Source organism: Manis pentadactyla, chromosome 6, assembly GCF_030020395.1.
Source record: "Manis pentadactyla isolate mManPen7 chromosome 6, mManPen7.hap1, whole genome shotgun sequence".
Classification (NCBI taxonomy): Eukaryota; Metazoa; Chordata; class Mammalia; order Pholidota; family Manidae; genus Manis; species Manis pentadactyla.
The window spans coordinates 48,395,590-48,414,937 of NC_080024.1; the positions used below are offsets into that span (position 1 = coordinate 48,395,590).

Here is a 19,348-nt window from a genome sequence, read left to right on the forward strand (position 1 = left end):
ATGAGAAATCACTGTCCTATTTAAATATAGATATGGATTATTCCCAAATCAAGTATTGAGTTATTTAGTTATGTATTATCTATAGATGTGTTATGATAGAATTATTATTGTTAAAAACATTCTGGATGAATCAGATTTTAAATTTTAAGATGCAATGCTAAAAAATTCTAGAAAAACATAGACACTTTTATGAAAGCATACAGAAGGTCTTTTTAAACACGACATGAAAACAAAGATATAAAGGGAAATATTGAGAAAATACCTAAGCATTTAATTTGTATATGGAAAAACCACAGGAAACAATATTGAAAGACGTAGCTATAAAAAGAGGAAAATACATCCTATACCCTTTAGCTAGTTTCCCCCAATGGTAACACATAATATTATAGTACAATATCACCAAGATATTGACAATGACAGTCAAGATACGGAGCCTCTTCTGTCACCAGAAGGATTCCTCATGTTGCCCTTTTATAGCCGCATGCATTTCCCTCTTGACCCCAACACCCTCCTTAACCTCTGGAGACTGCTCATCTGTGGTCCATCTCTGTAATTTTGTGATTTCAAGAATGCTATAGAAATGGAATCATACAGTGGATTTTCTTGAGACTGGCTTTTTTTTTACTCAACATTAATAGACTTATGTGCCAACCAATTTGTTACATTAGTAGTTCTTTTTATTCCAGGTATAACTGTGACACTGTTAAACCATTCCCCATTTTAGTTGTTTTCAGTTTTTGGCTACTATGAGTAAAGCACTTCTAGAATTATGTTGAATACAAGTGGTGAAAACAGACATGTGGATCTACTATTTAATTTAAAAATTTAAACACTATAAAAACAATGTTGTGAAAAAACTGGGCATTCTTATACACTATTTCCTTTTTGAATAACAGATTGGTTCAATATTTTAAAGGAACATAAGACAATAACTATCATATTTTAAAAAACTGCTTATCTTTTAACCAGAAATTCTACTTTTAGGACTTTATCTTAATGAAATTTCTTCATAAAACAGCTTATTTAAGCATTTAATGCATGTACTTAGTGGTATAAATTGTATATAGTTATCAGTAGGGTAGAAATAAAACTAATTTGAGTACATTCATATAAGTGAATATAAAGAGATGACTGTGATATATAAATAATCATGATTTTTTATTAAGTGAAAAAAGCAAGTTCATAGCCACGTTTCCATTCTTATAAATAATATATATAAGCTTTTACAAACAAAGAAAAAAAACAGAACAAATAGAGATCAAGTTGTAAACAGTTCACCATCACCCCTACCCTGGGTCTGAGATGGGATGACAGTACAAGAAATTATCAGAAAATTTATATATCTCTGGATTGTTTTTCTTTTTCCTTAGATACATGTACTACTTTTATTATAAAAATAATTGTGACATAGGGAATTAACAGTATCAGCATAGAGTTTTTACATTTGAAGAGGCACCTTTTTATATATATTTATAGTTTCATTTAATAATCAAACAGCCTTGTGAAGTAGATAAATATGTCCATTTGTAAAATGAGGAGATGGGTATTCCCGGAGATGGACTAAGTTCCCCTAGGACTCTCTAGCGGTAGCAGAACCCAGTTCTAGGAAACTTTTTCTAGACTGACTCCATTATTAAACTGTTCGTGACTTTTCCCTTGTTCACTGATGCTCCTTTTTCTTGCTAGAATGACTCTCTCCCAGTCCCCTTCTCTATGCCAACTTGCAGTTGGCCAGTCAAGACTGTATCCTTTCAAAAGCCCCTGTAGAGTTAAGAATAAACTCCTACCATTCCTTCAGAGGCTTGAAGGCCACTGCTGTGTTACTCAGTTTTACCCTGAATGGCTTGCCCTGCATTTAGATACGCTGCACACTGCTCATTTTCTTCAAATGTGCGTCTTGTATATACCCACAGAGATTTTATGTAGTACTGAAGGCCGAGACCAGCAAGATACACAGTTTCTTTTATCGTCTCCCCAGGGATGGTGGATGCAGGCCTTGGTTCAAAATGAGGCTTATAGTAGTTTACTATCTGGCTTCACATTATCTTCTAAATTAGCATCTCATTGCAACTCATGAACAATACAGTATTGTTTGCAGTTGGCTCATAAGGAAAGTAAGAGAGGAGAGTCACAAAAGGCCCCCACATTGTTAGGGTAGATAGGGAATCCTTGCACCCTTAAACTGAGAGCCACTCCCTCTGGAAGTGTAACGACATGGCTTAAACCAGTAAGCAGCTCATTACGAAGATGTTTTCACTTAAAGATAAAAAAAATTGTTTTGCCAGCAATCACTTCTACGCTACATCTTCAGCTCGTGTTGAGTTTACGGGGCTGCTGTTAAAGGGGGAATTTGACTCTGTTGACAAGTTGTCTGACCCTGAAATTGTAAAAGTTCGATTCTCTTGCTGTCGGGTTGACCTCTCATTAAAGCTTTTGGCTTCTGCCTGCTTCTGGTTATGTTAACCATGGGGTTAAAGGATCAAGACCACAGTTTTGAAATCTGATCGGCTGTCGTAGTCCTGTTTATGATATTGTACCACAAACGGTCTGTTAGGCTGTCTCCTATTAATCACTGTGCAAAGAGATTGTGGAAGCCACTTTGCTTTATCTTTTGCACATAGGAAGGCTTGCTGCAGGAACCTGCAATAATCGTCTCTCTTGCTGATGGGTGGCCATTGTATTGTTTGCTCCCTCGTTCAAGTTGGTGGGCGGCATTAATAGTGTGAGCATTCCATCCTTCTGGTGCCTCGGGACTGGGGAGAAGAGGTAAACTAAGGAGGCAAAAGCTACTTCCGAGATTCTGAAATAAGCTGAAAGGTTCCCATCCTAGCAACCCTCAAAAAATACATAGAAACACATCTGTCCCTTATTTTTTCAGCTTGCTTTATGGTGAGTCATTCAAGTTCTTAAACCATACAATTACACATGCTAACGGCAGGGAAAAAGAGTAGATAATAAACCTGACAGGGGTAATTTAACCAAACCATGCATATCAGTGGTTTACACCAATAAGGGAGATTAAAGAATTCTTTTCAAGTCACACACACACACACACTTCCCTCCCTAGGCATTCATTAATCCCTAACCCTAACCCTATATATAATAGAATTATACACACATACATGTATGCACAGACATACACACACATATCATCTCCAGTATGTTCAGAGGAGAAAGTAAATGCAGTGTTCTACTGAACAAGTGCAGTGTAAAATAATTATGGTTGTAGGTTTAAAACAACAGACAGAATTCACTCTTGTGTGCTAGGTTATCATACTCCTGCAGTTGGCAAAGAAATGTTCCCTTCTGAGAGAATAATAATGAAAGAAATTTAACAGTAGAAGAACTAAAGAACAACTGATGGTACACAAATCTCTAATTTCTTTAAGGAAATGAGTAGAGCATACAAGCTTACTATGTGCACATAATTGATGCTGACACTGTCGCATTTGCTAAACTTCCACTGTGTGTGTGTGTGTGTGTGTGTATTTTTAACTTTGTTTTGAATCTATGATTTGAAAAAAATCTGGAGATAAATACACAATGGAGCATTACTTTTATGCTGTAAACAAATGAAGATATAGAGCTAATTATAGGTATGACGTCCCTCAGGGAAAGGAATCTACCACAGCACTGGGTCCCAGGCCATCTTTAATATATTGCATATATTTAACTTTGCAGATGTTCGTAGGAATGACTTAGAGATGCAGAGAAAGACTCTAGTTACCTAAAATTACCCATAAGAGAGACCCTTAGGCTTTGACATTTATTTTTACAAAAACAGTTTTCTAAGTAGTTCTTGCTTAGATCATGACCTGCCACAGAATAAGAAAGTAAAATTCTTGATGTTTTCAATGCTTATAAGTATTTTAGCATTCTAAAAATGTTTACTTTATGTAAAAATTGTATTTTTGAAAATAGCTGATAAAAACTGGAAGGTTGGGAAGACCTTTATTTACTCCATGGAATTTGCATTGCCTCTACTTACAGCTCATCAGGTCTTTAGCTTCTCTGTCTCACCTTTTGCTCCTTGTCTGGTATAATAGAAGGAAGCTTTAAATACATTTCTTACCTAGGATTATTTTAGGCATGGTTCTCAGGCCCATAGGAGATACATACATATGTATATGTAATACATACATATATATATATACACACACACACCTACACACACACATATGTCACACACATATACGAACATCATGGTTCTTTTTAGTAATCTTAAGGGACAATTTAATTCAGGTCTTACAGTTGCCATTTGTCTATAATGTAAGACCATCTATTATCAGTATGGTGTGCTGTCATGATGCAATTAATGTCTTTTATGCATTCAACTGCATACAATTGTGTGATGGTATTGGCTCTAGAAGTATTTCGAGACACATTTTTGCATCTGAATATGAAAGCCATCCTAGTATAGTAGCACACTTTGAAATGGGAGTGTTTTTACTCCTTTTCCCAATTAAGAGTACTTTGAATATTATGTTTGTACGTGTTTTGAGAAAAGAGTTTATGTATGAATCTGAGTTCAGGGCACATTAAAAATATATCTGCCCTAGGGCACTTTATCTTAAATATATTTCATTTTGTACATATGCCATAATCTCAACAACTTCTTCATGTGGTGCATTTAAGTAGTAGCATTCTTTGAAATTTCAAGTGAATAAAAAAATTTTAATGCTTAAATACTTATGATTGAGATTAAAGATTATTTTTAAATGTTTCCCATAAGGACTTTAAATTCATGATATGACTATTTAAGAATGTATTGTCAAGTAGTGACTCTACAGCATCTTACTATGCTGATGGACAGTGACTGTAATGGGGGATATGGAGGGACTTGATAATAGGAAGGGATGTAGTAACCATAATGTTGCTCGTGTGAAATCTTCATAAGATCATATATCAATTAATAAAAAAAGAATGTATTGTTAGATGATATTTTTATTATTGTGGACTCTTAAGTTATTAATGAGTGAGGGAGAGTTAATAAGTGAACTTTGAGTGATTTGTGTCACCCTCTCTTTTCCTCTCCCATTGTATGATATATCTGATTTTTTAGTACTCTGATCTTATAGTACATGATATTGTATGTATTTGGTATATATAAATAACTTAAATTGCTAAAAAAAATCTTTGCATCAAGTGGTATTTTATGAATGCAAAGCAACAATATTGTGTAACAAATAGCCCCAGGATGTTAGTAGCATACAACAGTAAGAATTTATTTATTCTTATACTCACGGGTCAGCTGGGGTGCCTCTTCTTTAGGCTTGGGTCAGAAAGACAGCCGGGAGAGCTCTACTGCATATATTTAATTTGAAAACTCAGGAGCAGTTGATACTGGGGGTAAGTTTTTCCTCAGGGTAGAGGCTGAAAGGAAGCTGAGAGGATTCATGCTTCTTAGAGGCTGGAACACTGCCACTTCTACTCGTATTCGTTTAGCTAAAGCAGGTCACTAGCTGAACCTAGTATCAGTGGGGTGGGGAAAATAATTTGCCTAATGGGGGCAGGGAACAAATGTTTATTAAACCAAAATCTAATCTACCACAGAGCCTAAGCACTTTTGGATCTCCTCATGATAATTTAAGAAGTTTGTACCTTTTATTCATTGGATTCTTTTTTAGTTCTAGCCTTAGTAACCCTGGCTCTGCCTAGGGGTTCTGTCTTTAAAATAGTAATTTTGCATCACAGGTTCATGGAAGAGTATGTACCTTTGCAACCTGGAGTGGCCAAAATATAATTTATGATATTTATCACCCATCCACAGTCTTGCTCTTAAGATACATACATGTCACAAATTATTTCACAAACATCACACCCAACAAACAAGGATCCATTTTAATATTTATCTTTGTAACTTTTAAAAATAAACATTTGATTGATTTGAAGTTAATTTCATAGGAATATTACTTCCATGTATCTTGAAGGAAGCAAGAATCTTCACTCTATCTCATAATAAAGCTATTTGCTCCTAATATTTTGGAAAACTCAAAGCCATACACAGTATCCTTTTAGAATCAAAGTCCAAATGCTGGAGAGAAAGAAATATATCTGAAGATTTCTGTTTACATGTGAAGATTTCTTCTTCAAGGTCCACACATGCCTCCATGAGAGAAAGAAGGATGTGGGAGATGCATTGCTTGGCTTCGCTGACACTTAAGGAACTATTGAAATTCTTTTTATATGCAGTGTATTTACTTTTTATTGCTATGAAAAATTACCACAAACTTTGCCATTTAAATAATACACATTTATTATCTCTCAGTTTCTTGGTGTCTGAAGTGTAGGCACAGCTTAACTGGGTCTTCTGCTCAGGGTCTCATAGGCTATAGTCAAGGTATCAGCCAGACTGAACTTTCAGAAGCAAGGGGTTCTCTTCCAAACTCATGTAGTGTCGGCTGAAATCAGTTCCTTCTGGCTATAGGATAGCTACAGGTTGTAGGTTGAGGTCTTTGCTGTCTTGTTGACTGGAGGCTATTCTCAGTTCCTAGAAGCTTCTGCATTTCCTGGCCACAGCCTCCTCACAGGCCTCTTTACAACGTGGCAGCTTACCTCCTCAAAGTCAGCAGAAGAACCTTTTACTTTTGTCTGTTATACTGGAGTTTTATATAATGTAATGTAACCACTGGGGTGACTGTCTATCATATTTGCCATATAATGTAACCTAATAAGAGAGTGACTATTTTATCAGCTTTGCCATATTCTAGCTAGCAGTAATCAGCAGGTTCTTCTCCACTCAAGAGGAAGTGTTTATACAAGGGTTTGTGTCATTGGGTGAGGGTTGTCTTAGAATTCTGCCTATCAGACAAAATGATCCACCAATCAAAGGCCACAAATCCAGCACTTCTGTGTTTGGAAGAATCCTATTTGTCTTCAGAAATTCCAGCTTCTCTGTACAGTAGCCATTATTTGAGGCATTAGAGCAGTAGGTGATCAGTGACTCCAGGTCTAAGCTTCCCAAGGACTGACTCCTATTCCTCAGAAATACTAGAGGAATCTTAGTCTGAACCTAAAAAATATCATCAATGGTGAAATAGAGGAGGGTAGTTTCTTAACAAAAAAATAGAAAAGAATAAACAACTAACAGTAACACCTAGGTTTTAAAATCATGCCCAGCTCATGTTTGACAATCCTTCTGATAGCCCAAATACTATAAATTTAAGTTGATGATAACAGAACAGATGGAAAAAACATATGGCTGGTAGGTAGTGTGTGGTGGTTGATATTTTCGGTACATTAGGGGAATTTATTTTATTTTGTCTCTTTCCTTGTGTAACTTTATGATACTTTATCAAGTAAATTTTATAAGACCTTTCTTTTTAACTCATGTGTTGTAGCTATTAAACTCTCTTTGTTACTTGAACATTACTTTAAAAAGGGTTAGTTTCATAATTATTTCATAGCAGGCATTTAGATACACTGGCAGGAAGGCTATTTCAGGAAACCATCTCTGTAGCCATTTGATAGCATGTAGAATCCTTGAAGAGAGATTACACAAGAGGCACAAATTTAAGGAGACTAATTCAATGAAGGACTATTAAAGAAGATCAGATTAACTGGGATTTAGATTAAACGTGTATCTAAAATACTAACAAAATCCAGTCAGTCTTGCTTTAACATTGTGTTCTATAAAATTTCACATTTCCTAAAGAAAACTTTGTCAACAAATCAGAGTGTACTGACAATGCTACCTTTTGATCCTGTTACAAAAATAAAATTTTAATATACAGAAAATGGCATTAACACACTTCTTTAAATATGATCCTTGATTTGATTTTTTTAGGCTGGACAACACTCCTGGAAACCCTGTATCACTTTGGTTTATTTGAACTGAAATACAACTTCCTGATGTTTGCCTATTAGCAATCCTGTGATTTCTAAAGAGAAAAGCCAAGTATTTTTAAAAAGGCTTTTCAAACATAACATGAAGGACAAAGGAAAAATAAATCTCTTTTTTTGAGGGAGTAAGGGATAAATGGATAAATAAGTGTGCATGAAAATTCCTATTGCTATTGGCTATTTAATAGCCTGTCTATAATAATAATGAGGTCAGATCAAAAATAAGAATTGATTTCCTGATAATATTTCTTTTCTAGATTTCATTCAGTTTCTTAACATGACTCTTTTCTTTGCACTGCCTCTTACATCAATATATTGACTGTATCTTCCTGGTTACGTTAGCAAATGAAGGCATTTCTTTGACTCTCATCTACATTATTTTTCCTTAAATAGCTGCATTTTATGGTTTCTCCCTGTTTTTCCAGTTTTGAAGTCTTACACACATACACAAAAACCACTACAGCAGACAGGAAAAAAGATGTACTAGACTGTCTCATCTCCCATAGAATATCTTTATTGTGTACTCTTGTCTTCTTAAAATAAACATGTGAAATAATGCATTTAGGTAAATTTTAAATTCCCAATCAAAATATATCCAGGTTAACTAGTTGACAGTGCTTTTTGAATTAAAAAGAAATAAACATTTTCATCTTCTTTAAGTTCCATAATTTTACAATGGTATATTCAATTCTATTTATAAGTGATATGTATTGCTAATTATAAGACCAGGTTTTTTATTTTTTTATTTTTTTTATTAATCTACAATTACATGAGTGACATTGTGGTTACTAGACTCCCCCATCATCAAGTCAGGTTTGTTTTTTAATCAAATAAAGTTGTCACAAAATTTAGGTAAAGTATCTTGAGAATCAGAGTACTTTTGGCTCAAAACTCAATAGCAGTGTGTATTTGGTAAATGCTAACATCTTCCCCTACCTCACTGTGGACATTTTATCTTAAGTAATGTTAGTTGAAAACCCTAAACCCCCCCCCCAAAACTGTTAGAACTAATAATATATTCAGGAAAGTTTCAGGGTGCAAGATCAATAAACAAAAATTTGTGTTTCTGTACACTCACAATGGTCTATCAGAAAGAGAAATTAAGATGGCAATGCCATTTATAATTACATCAAAAAGAAGAAAATAGGAATAAATTTAACCAAGGAGGTAAAAGCACTATGCTCTGAAAACTAAGGCATTGATCAAAGAAAATGAAGAAGACACAAATAAATGGGCAGATATTTCATGCTCACTAACTGGAATAATTGATGTTAAAATGTCCATATTATACAAACCAATCTACAGGTTTAATGCAATCCCTATCAAAATTCTAATGGCATTTTTCACAGAACTAGAAAAAAACAATTGTAGAATACATATGGAACCTAAAGAGACCCTGAATAGCCAAAGCAATTTTGAGAGAGAGAAAGAAAACTGGAGGCATCAGTCTCCTTGATTTTGAACTTATTACAAAGACATAGTAATCAAAACAGTGTGGTATTGGCATAAAAGCACACATGTAGATCAATGGACTAGAAGAGAACCCAGAAACATGGTCAAATAATTTATAACAAAGGAGCCAAGAATATACAATGGGGAATGGATGATCTCTTACACCATCTACAAAAATTAACTCAAACTGGACTAAGACTTGAATGTAACCTGAAACTATAAAACATTTAGAAGAAAACATAGGTGATAAGCTCCTTGACATGAGTCTTGGTGATGATTTTTTGGCTCTGACTCCAAAGGCAAGGGCAACATAAATGAAATAAGTGGGAAGACACCAAACTAAAAAAGCTTTTGCACAGCAAAGTAAACCATCAACAAAATAAAAAGGCAATCTACTGAATGGGAAAAGATATTTGAAAATCATATACATGATAAGCGGTTAATATCCCAAATATTCAAAGAACTCATATGACTCAAAAACAAACAAAAAACCATCCAAAAATCTGATTAAAAACTGGGCAGAGGATCTAAATAGACATTTTTCAAAAGAAGATATTCTGTTGGCCAACAGGCAAATGAAAACATGTTCAGCATCACTAGTCCAGGAAATATAAGCCAAAACCACAATGAGATATCACTTCATACCTATCAGAATGGCTAGTACCAAGAAGACAAGAAATAACAAGCGTTGACAAGGATGGGGAGAAAAGGGAACACTCTTAAACTGTTGGTGGTACAACCAGTATTGATATAAATTTATGCATTCACTAAGCAAAAGGGTGTGGAGTTTCCTCAAAAATTTAAAATGAGAACTACCATATGATCTAGCAGTTACTCTTCTGGGTATTTATCCAAAGAAAACAAAAACACTTATTTGAAAAAAATGTATGCATTCCTATGGTCCCTGAAGCATTCATTATTTACAATAGCCAAGATATGGAAACCACCTAAGTGTTCATCAATGGATGAATGGATAAAGAAGATGTGATGTGCACATGCACACACACACACACACACACACACACACACACACACACACACACACACACTACTATTACTCAGCCATTTGTGACAACGTGAATGGACCTAAAGGATATTATGTTAAGTGAAAGAAGTCAGAGAAAGACAAATACCATGTGATTTCACTTATTTGTGGGATTTAAAAAACAAAACCGACAAATAAATACAGAGGACAAATTGGTGGCTGCCAGAGGAAAGGGGAGTTGGTGGGTGGATGAAATGGGTCAAGGAACTCAACAGGTTCAAACTTCCACTCCTGAAATAAATAAGTCATGGGGATTTAATGGATAGCATGGTGAAAAAATAAGATATACACACATATACATCTGATGTACAGCATGGTGACAATATAATAATGTATTGCATTTTTAAAAATTGCTAATAAAATAAGTTTTAAAATTCTCATCACAAGAAAAAATAAATAAATTTGTATGCTGACATATGGTAATTAGACTTATTGCGATCATTTTATAGTGTTTACAAATACCAAATCATTATGTTTTATACCTGAAACTAGTATAAAACTATATGCCAAATATTACTCAATATCTTAATAGGTTTCAGTGTAGCTTCAAGTCTAGGTAAATGAATAGAATCTATTGTTTTGGAAAGAAATTCCATAATCTTCCTATTTCAGTGTGTAAAAATTTTTTTCCAACATGTTCTTTAGTCTGACCTTATTTCCTTTCTGTCTCTACAGTAATTACTTCCTCCTGTTCAGTAAAGATGAATTGGTTAATAATATTTACCAGATAATATTCCAGTCACTCAAAGGCTTATGAAAATTGAGCCTTAAGTCCAGTATTTTTAACCTCCTACATCTGTAAAATAATTTCATTATAAGTGATATTCCAAATGGATCAAATAAATGAGTACTAGTTACCTTGTTGGTGGATGCATACAGTGATCTTCACACAGCTTTGCTGAGAGAAATACCTAAATTTATCAGAAGTACAACTGCTGGATCATGTGGCAGTCCTATTTTTAATTTTTGAGAACCTTCTATACTGTTTTCCACAGTGGCTGCAACAATTTACATTCCTGCCAAAAGTGCACAAAGTTTCCCTTTTCTCCACATCCTCACCAGCAATTGCTATTTCTTGTCTTTTTGATACTAGCTATTCTGACAGGCGTGAGGTGATAGCTCACTGTGGTTTTGTTTTGCATGTACCTGATAACTAATGATGTGGAGCAGTTTTTCATGTGCCTTTTGACCATCTTTATGTCTTTGGAAAAATGTCTATTCAGATCTTCTGTCCATTTTTTAATCAGCATATGATTCTTTGTATTATTCCATTTGGAGCTGGATAATATTGCATTGTGTTTATGTACCCTAGCTTGTTCACCTAGCTCCTATAGTAGGCATTAGCATAATTTCCAAAATTTTATTTTTACAGATAACATTGCAAAAGTACTGTAAATACTGTAAGTATAGCTTTGCTTATTTTAAAGTCTGCAAACTCTAGGATACTTTCCTTTGAATAAATTCATTGATTTTTTTTTTTAAGCAGTAAGGGAAATCACTGATACTTTTCATGAATATTTAAGAATATTATATGTATATATAAAATTTTAAATACCTTGCATTTTCATCTTTCTTACATACTACAAGTGTGGGATCATAAATAGCATGTTTTAAAAATATAGTTCACAAATATTGTATATGATATTTGTAGGTATGATATTGCAACTTGTGGATTCTCTTATTTGCAAAATTTCTTCTGCCGTACATGTTTATGAATCAATATGTGTGTTGACCCAGAAATTATTTTGCTTGCTAATTTAAAAGATGCTTATGAAATGCTCACAGTATGTAGTGCTGTAGAGAGTGTAAAACTGTTAAAGACAGAGTCCCCCTCAGAGCTTAGGCTTTATGTGATTGCTTTGTGATTTGAGGTAAGGCAACTTAACTTTTTGAATCTCAGGGTTTTTATCTGAAAAATGGGAACTATAATCCTTATTTTGATCATTCCATGGGATTCCTGAAGGAACCAACTGCAGAGATGAATGTGAAATAACTTGCTGAGATATAAAGAGCCATAAAATATATAGAATCGTTATCATTATTTTAGTACTATATGTTCTTAAATGTTTTGCTGTTATCTTTCCCAACAGACTTAGCTGTTTGAAAAACATCACCATAGTTATTGTTTGTTTTATATTTCCTCAAAGCAGCTGGCACAGAGGGAATAAACACTGAATTTATGAAACATTTTTATTTGAGTTACTGTATTTTGTACCAAAGGTCTCAAACTCAAATTCCTACAGGGGCTATGTGGAGAATAAAGCTTGGATCATGGTACAAAGTGGTGAAAAATTATGGCCAAACTGGGTAGTGAATTCTAGATCTAAACGCATTCAAATTGAAGTTCAAAAACAGTAATGTGTGAAGTAAACAACTGAAGGCCACTTTCGGTGGTACTTATATTTGTGAGCTGTGGTTTATACAAATATTACGTTTGGGAGAGAAACCTTGTATCTTTCCTTCATTCATTTCCTGGTTGACCTTAAAAATGTGGGAAATTGACAAATACAGCCAAATCATTATAATAATTATCAATAAATCTTCAAAAGTTTATTTTGTGATGTAGGACTGTGAGACTCTTTTAAAATATGTAATAAGACATAGCCCTGTAGTAATTTTGTTACTGTGCTGTTATTCATACCCTATTCACGAGGACCCCATGGGCCACGTACTGTTATACATCCTCTTGTGAAATATTTCGCTTTTATCTTGTAGATGCCATGTATCATACCATTGAACATATTTCTTTTTTTTTTTTTGCACGTTTTCTGGAATGTTAGAGCCAAATTTGTCACTGACTTCCAGAAAAGCATACCACACCTCCTGCCACAGATATCAGATTCTAATTTAATTTTTAGCTTTGTCTTTTAGTACCTCCTTTCCTTTCTCCTGACTTACTGTTTCTTATTCTATATCGCTGTATGTATGTTTGTAAGCTAGCTCAAAACCTTTTCAGAAAAAGGTGAGGTACAATTGACTGAAGTCCCAAAGTATGTACATTTGGAAATAAGAGAATAATAGCTCGTATGTTGTTGTTATTTGCAAAGAAACGGTCCGTGCAGGTGGGGAAACATTACTTTTTATAAGCAGACACTTACATGATGAAAAAAATGCCTGTTTTTCTATACTTTACTGTCTAGTTAGCTTTTCTCAATTTTCTCTACAATGTTTTTAAAAGAAAAAATTTGTTCTTTTAGAAGACTGAGATGGTTCTTATTGCTAATCCTCAAACATTTCTGGCTCTTTGCCTTCAGAAACATGTTAGGACTGTACTTCCTGGCCTCTTTTTTTGTGTGTGTGGGTCCATATGTTTAGCTCCAGCCAACGAGTTGGGAATAGAAGTGACAGAAGCATGCCATTTCTGGGCTAGAGCCCTGATTTACCCTTGTGAGACCCACCAGCACTCCTTTTCCCTCCAGCAGGCTGACCTGCAGCATCAGAGGTGATGGCTGACCTATCTGCCAGGGTGCCTGGGTATTGACCACTATTAAGCTGTATTTGGCTCCTAAGGATTTGAAGTACTTTGCTACCAAAACACAATCTAGACCATCCTGAGAGATTCAAAGATAATTCATAACAAAGCAAAGATGAGGACCATGGACTGCTGATCAGTTAGGCTCCCTCCTTGCTGGGTAATGAAGATATATTGGCAACGATCCAAGAATAGGTCAAATATGAACAAATTTCAGAATTTGCCATGGAATTGAAAGGAAAATAATGAAATCGTTCAGATGAGAAATATTATCTTTCAGAAAGAAAAATCTCTATTTTTTTACCTGAACATTTCCACTGCTCAGCTTTGCTTACATTAAAATCAAGACCAAAAAATGCTCCCTGTGACAGCCAGAGTATCTGGATAACATGTTTATACACTTTTCATCAATCCTGTGTTTGTGAAGCTTCCTACTGCTAGAGATGAATGAGAGTCTAGAGGGAAATAATGAATGGATTGAGCCCTCATTTGCCTTGACTCTACAGGCAATTTTTACATTTTCAGAGACTCAAGGGTGTTATTTGGAGAAATTACTCAGGAATAAAGATATCCCACCAGGCAAAAGAAGATTTCATAGTTTTGAAACACCTCTTTCTTCAATTTCCAGTTTGCAGGTGGGACTGTGGGCGGCATAGGGAGTTAAAAATGTCTAGGTGATATCTGTTACTAAGAGCAGCAAGCACCCCTTCAAACTCGGCAGTGAGCGGACTCTCAAAGGAAACAGGTTGCCCATGTGTCTTTTTGTTGTTGTTATTGAAGTATTTTGGAGAAAAGGATGAAAGAGGGGTGCAGCCTCCCCTAAAGGAATGATTTTCATCACATACTTTTGCATTTCCTGGGGTACAGGCCTAAATGTTGCTTTTCGTAACCTGATTTTGGAAACACAATTCTCTTTTGCTCTTGATTTTGGGAAAAACAATTGACCAAAAGAATTGAGATCAGAGACAGCTGTGAGGGTGGGGATCAGATGAGTTAGGTCTATAGAACTGAAAAAATGCTCATCTCACATTAGGCATGTTGAGACATGCTGACATTTCTTTTTTGATTTTTTTCCATTTTTAGTGAGAAATAATTGACATGCATCATTGTGTAAGTTTAAGGTGTATAGCGGGATGGTTTGATTTACATATGTGTGAAATGATGACCACAGTGAGTTTAGTTAAGATCTACCGTCTAATATAGATACAATAAAAAGAAAAGAGAAAAAAATTCTCCTTTGATGAGAACTCTTAGGATCTGCTCTCTTAACAATTTAAGAATATGGAGCCCTTCATGAATTTGCATGTTATCCTCACGTATGGCCATGCTAATCTCTGGATCACTCCTATTTTAGTACATGTGCTGCTGAAGTGAGAAACACGTTTCTTGACAGAGTCTTCAGTGTTGACTAAAAGGGAAGAAAGAAAGGAAATCTAATGTAAGTAGACATTTTCTTTATTCCTCATTTTTAAGCCTCATTCTCCTGTAAAACAGAAGTTTTCATTCCTAATGTTGAAACTGATATTAGTATTCCTACTTGCAATGTTAAAACATTTAAAATTGCAAGCACAATCCAAAACTTTCTTGATAGTTGTTTACAAAAAAACTTTACTACATTATTTCCCACTTCTTGGCTACAAGTGGTACACCAAGTTATCTGTATACATTGAGCAAACATAGTGGGATTTCTTGTGAACTACAAATTTTACGAAATGAACACACCAAGACATATAAGAGGGCTCACTGAGTACTGCTTATTGTAGCTAAATATTAGACATGTGTATTTATAAAAATAAGAATTGGTTTAATTTTCAATATAGCTGAAGAAAGCAACATTATGTGATCAGTAAAGCTACATATCTCAAAAGGAATCTATTTTTCTCTGAAGAAAATATGCTTAAACTGTATTATTAAAAATCAGATTGAGAGCAATATAATCCAATTTCTTTTTTTTATTAATGTATTATTGATATACACTCTTATGAAGGTTTCACATGAAAAAACAATGTGGTTACTACATTTACCCATATTATCATGTCCCCCCCATACCCCCATTGCAGTCACTGTCCATCAGTGTAGTAAGATGCCACAGAGTCACTGTTCGCCTTCTCTGTGCTACACTGTCTTCCCCAGGATCCCCTCCACACCATGTGTGCCAATCATAATACCCCTGAATCCCCTTCTCCCTCCCTCCCCACCTGCCCTCCCCTACCCCTACCCTTTGGTAACCGCTAGTCTCTTCTTGGAGTCTGTGAGTCTGCTGCTGTTTTGTTCCTTCAGTTTTGCTTCGTTGTTACACTCCACAAATGAGGAAAATCATTTGGCACCTGTCTTTCTCTGCCTGGCTTATTTCACTGAGCATAATATCCTCTAGCTCCATCCATGTTGTTGTAAATGGTAGGATTTGTTTTTTTTCTTATGGCTGAATAGTACTCCATTGTGTATATGTACCACCTCTTCTTTATCCATTCATCTACTGATGGACACTTAGGTTGCTTCCATATCTTGGCTATTGTAAAAAGTGCTACGATAAACATAGGGTGTATATGTCTTTTTGAATCTGAGAAGTTGTATTCTTTGAGTAAATTCCAAGGAGTGGGATTCCTGGGTCAAATGGTATTTCTACTTGTAGTTTTTTGAAGAACCTCCATATTGCTTTCCACAATGGTTGAACTAGCTTACATTCCCACCAGCAGTAGAGGGTTCCCCTTTTTCTGCATCATCACCAGCATTTGTTGTTCTTAGTCTTTTCGATACTGGCTATCCTAACTGGTGTGAGATGATATCTCATTGTGGTTTTAATTTGCATTTCCCTGTGTGTATTTATAGAAAAGGAACTCTGTGGTACTTTTAAATACTATTTTTCCCAGTGGTCATGCATTACATTTAACTGAAAGTGAAAGGTAAGATTAAGAAAGACAAATTTAGTTTTTTTTAAAACCTAGGTCCTCACTTTGAAGACCAGATTAATTTCTATCTGTTGTTGATATCTCCACTTGCATATCTCCACAGGCATCTCAAAGTTAACAGGGCACGCACCTTAGACAGTAAATTTGCCCTCTTCCAGTGCTTCCACCTTAGTGAATGACCACTCCATTCCTTCCAGATGTATCATCTAACGGTCACCTTTGCACCTTTCACACCCAGAGTCCATCTCTAGCTCCCATCTAGTTTATAACTAAGTTCTGTTTCCAGCACAGATTCCAAGACTGTGAGTATACTAGTGTTTCTCCATGTCTTGCCTGGCCCAACGCCAACATCTTTATGTGCTTACAATCTTCTCTTCCTTAGAAGTCAGGCGTAGCCTTTTTCACATCAGTGGCCTTCTAGAGCTCTAGAATAAGCTCAACCGTCCTCTCATCACTTACAGAGGCCTGACGATCTGGCCCTGCCTTTACCCCAGCTCATTGGGTACTTTGTTCTCCTTTGCTCATGATTCTCTGCCACTCTGACCTCCTGTCTCTCCTTGGAGCATGTTTCACCAGCAATTTCTCATTTTAGGGCCTTTGAACAGGCTTTGCCCTGTTCTTGACATACTTTTATCCAATTTCATGTTTAATTCTGATCCCTTTTTTAGATGTTAGTTTAAAACTCCCCTTTTTCTTGATCACAGTTTTAATACATACAAATAGTTATGTGTTTATTGTTTATCACATCCATTAGAGTGAATGCTCTTGGGGCCATGGACTTAATTTTTGCTCACTGCTCTGCCCCTAATGCTTAGCACAATTCTGTGGTACATAGTAGAAGCTCAACGTTAGGTGTCTGTTGAACAAATCATCACATGAATAGATATATAATTGTGCCACTTCAATATTAAAGTATTCAGAAGTTGACTGTTCTTAGGCTGTGATAGAGCTGACTTTTTCTAAATTTCCTTTTCCATTTTTGGCTAGACAAGTGGTTTGAAATAAAGTAATATTTTCTTCACCTTTTTATTCTATAGAAAAGTGATAGTTTTATATTCAGATTGACAGCAAAAAAAATTAATAGGAATTTTAATGAAAGTACAATGTTAACAACCCACAACTTTTGAAAAATGAAGCATGCTGGGCTACATGGTATTTCATTGTGATCATAGGAATTTAAAGGTATTAAACTAGCTGCAGGCATCCTCCCTATTATTCTCTGAATGTAGTAGGAACATATTGAGAATTACAAGTTAAAATTGAATGTAAGTGCTACAGAACTCAGACAAAACCTATTCTCTGGTTCATGAAAATTGGAATTAAATTTTGATCATGGTATATATATGAGATGTGAGCAGAATTGTATTATTTTAAAAATGGGGCTATGTATTATAGAATAAATAACATTTGAATTATGTAAATGAATGTCAAGGTTATAATGATCCATTTGATAGCCATTAAGAATGCTAAGAACTTCATACAGAAATTCAACTGCCAAAGAATTTAAAGCTCATTCTTTTAAATTTGCAAGTTCTATTGACATAGGATTTACATCTGTATTTCACTGGATATCCCATCACCCAGTTTTAACTTTCCATATATTTATATTAATAGAGTTTTGAAATATGTGTAAATACATGGGGTTAAAGGTTGTATGTAGATGGTATCTATCAATGTTAAGCAAATTATTGCAAATTATTTAAACTCATTTTACCTTCTTTGAACATTTTTGCACATCAAAGTATCATGATTTGGAGTTAAATTCAGTAGCAATTATTTATGTTCATAAAAAATGAGCATTATTTATCATTTTCCATAGTAATTATAACTAGTAAGATTACAAATGATAGGATAAATGTGTGATGTATTAAAATAAGTACATTAATTCAAATTATATGTACATGTGTGAATATTCTTATTTAATACTTTTGAATAGGATGGTGTGTGTATATATGTGTATATTTATATCCTTTTCAAGGTTATGATTTTGCTACATACACAACTTTAGATCATGTCATTTTCTTATAGCATATCAAAGCCATTTTCTCATTTGGTATTTCTCTTTCTCCGCTTGGCTTATTTCACTGAGCATAATACCCTCTAGTTCCATCCATGTTGTTGCAAATGGTAGGATTTGTTTTCTTCTTATGGTTGAATAAGATTCCATTGTGTATATGTACCACATCTTCTTTATCCATTCATCTACTGATGGACACTTAGGTTGCTTCCAATTCTTGGCTATTGTAAATAGTGCTCTGATCAACATAGGGGTGCATCTGTCTTTTTCAAACTGGAGTGCTGCATTCTTAGGGTAAATTCCTAGAAGTGGAATTCTTGGGTCAAATGGTAAGTCTATTTTGAGCATTTTGAGGAACCTCCATACTGCTTTCCACAATGGTTGAACTAATTTACATTCCCACCAACAGTGTAGGAGGGTTCCCCGTTCTCCACAACCTCACCAACATTTGTTGTTGTTTGTCTTTTGGATGGTAGCCATCCTTACTGGTGTGAGGTGATTCCTCATTGTGGTTTTAATTTGCATTTCTCTGATAATTAGTGATGTGGAGCATATTTTCATGTGTCTGTTGGCCATTTGTATTTCTTTTTTGGAGAACTCTCTGTTCAGTT

The 19,348-nt window shown here is 34.9% G+C and overlaps 1 non-coding gene across 1 annotated transcript; it reads right to left on the reverse strand.

Moving 5' to 3' along the window:
* Window positions 1–15,086: 15,086 nt before the first annotated feature.
* LOC118920105 (U6 spliceosomal RNA) lies at window positions 15,087–15,192 on the reverse strand. Its single transcript, XR_005027765.2, has one exon. It is a non-coding gene; the product is annotated as a U6 spliceosomal RNA (small nuclear RNA).
* Between the last annotated feature and the right edge of the window lie 4,156 nt (window positions 15,193–19,348).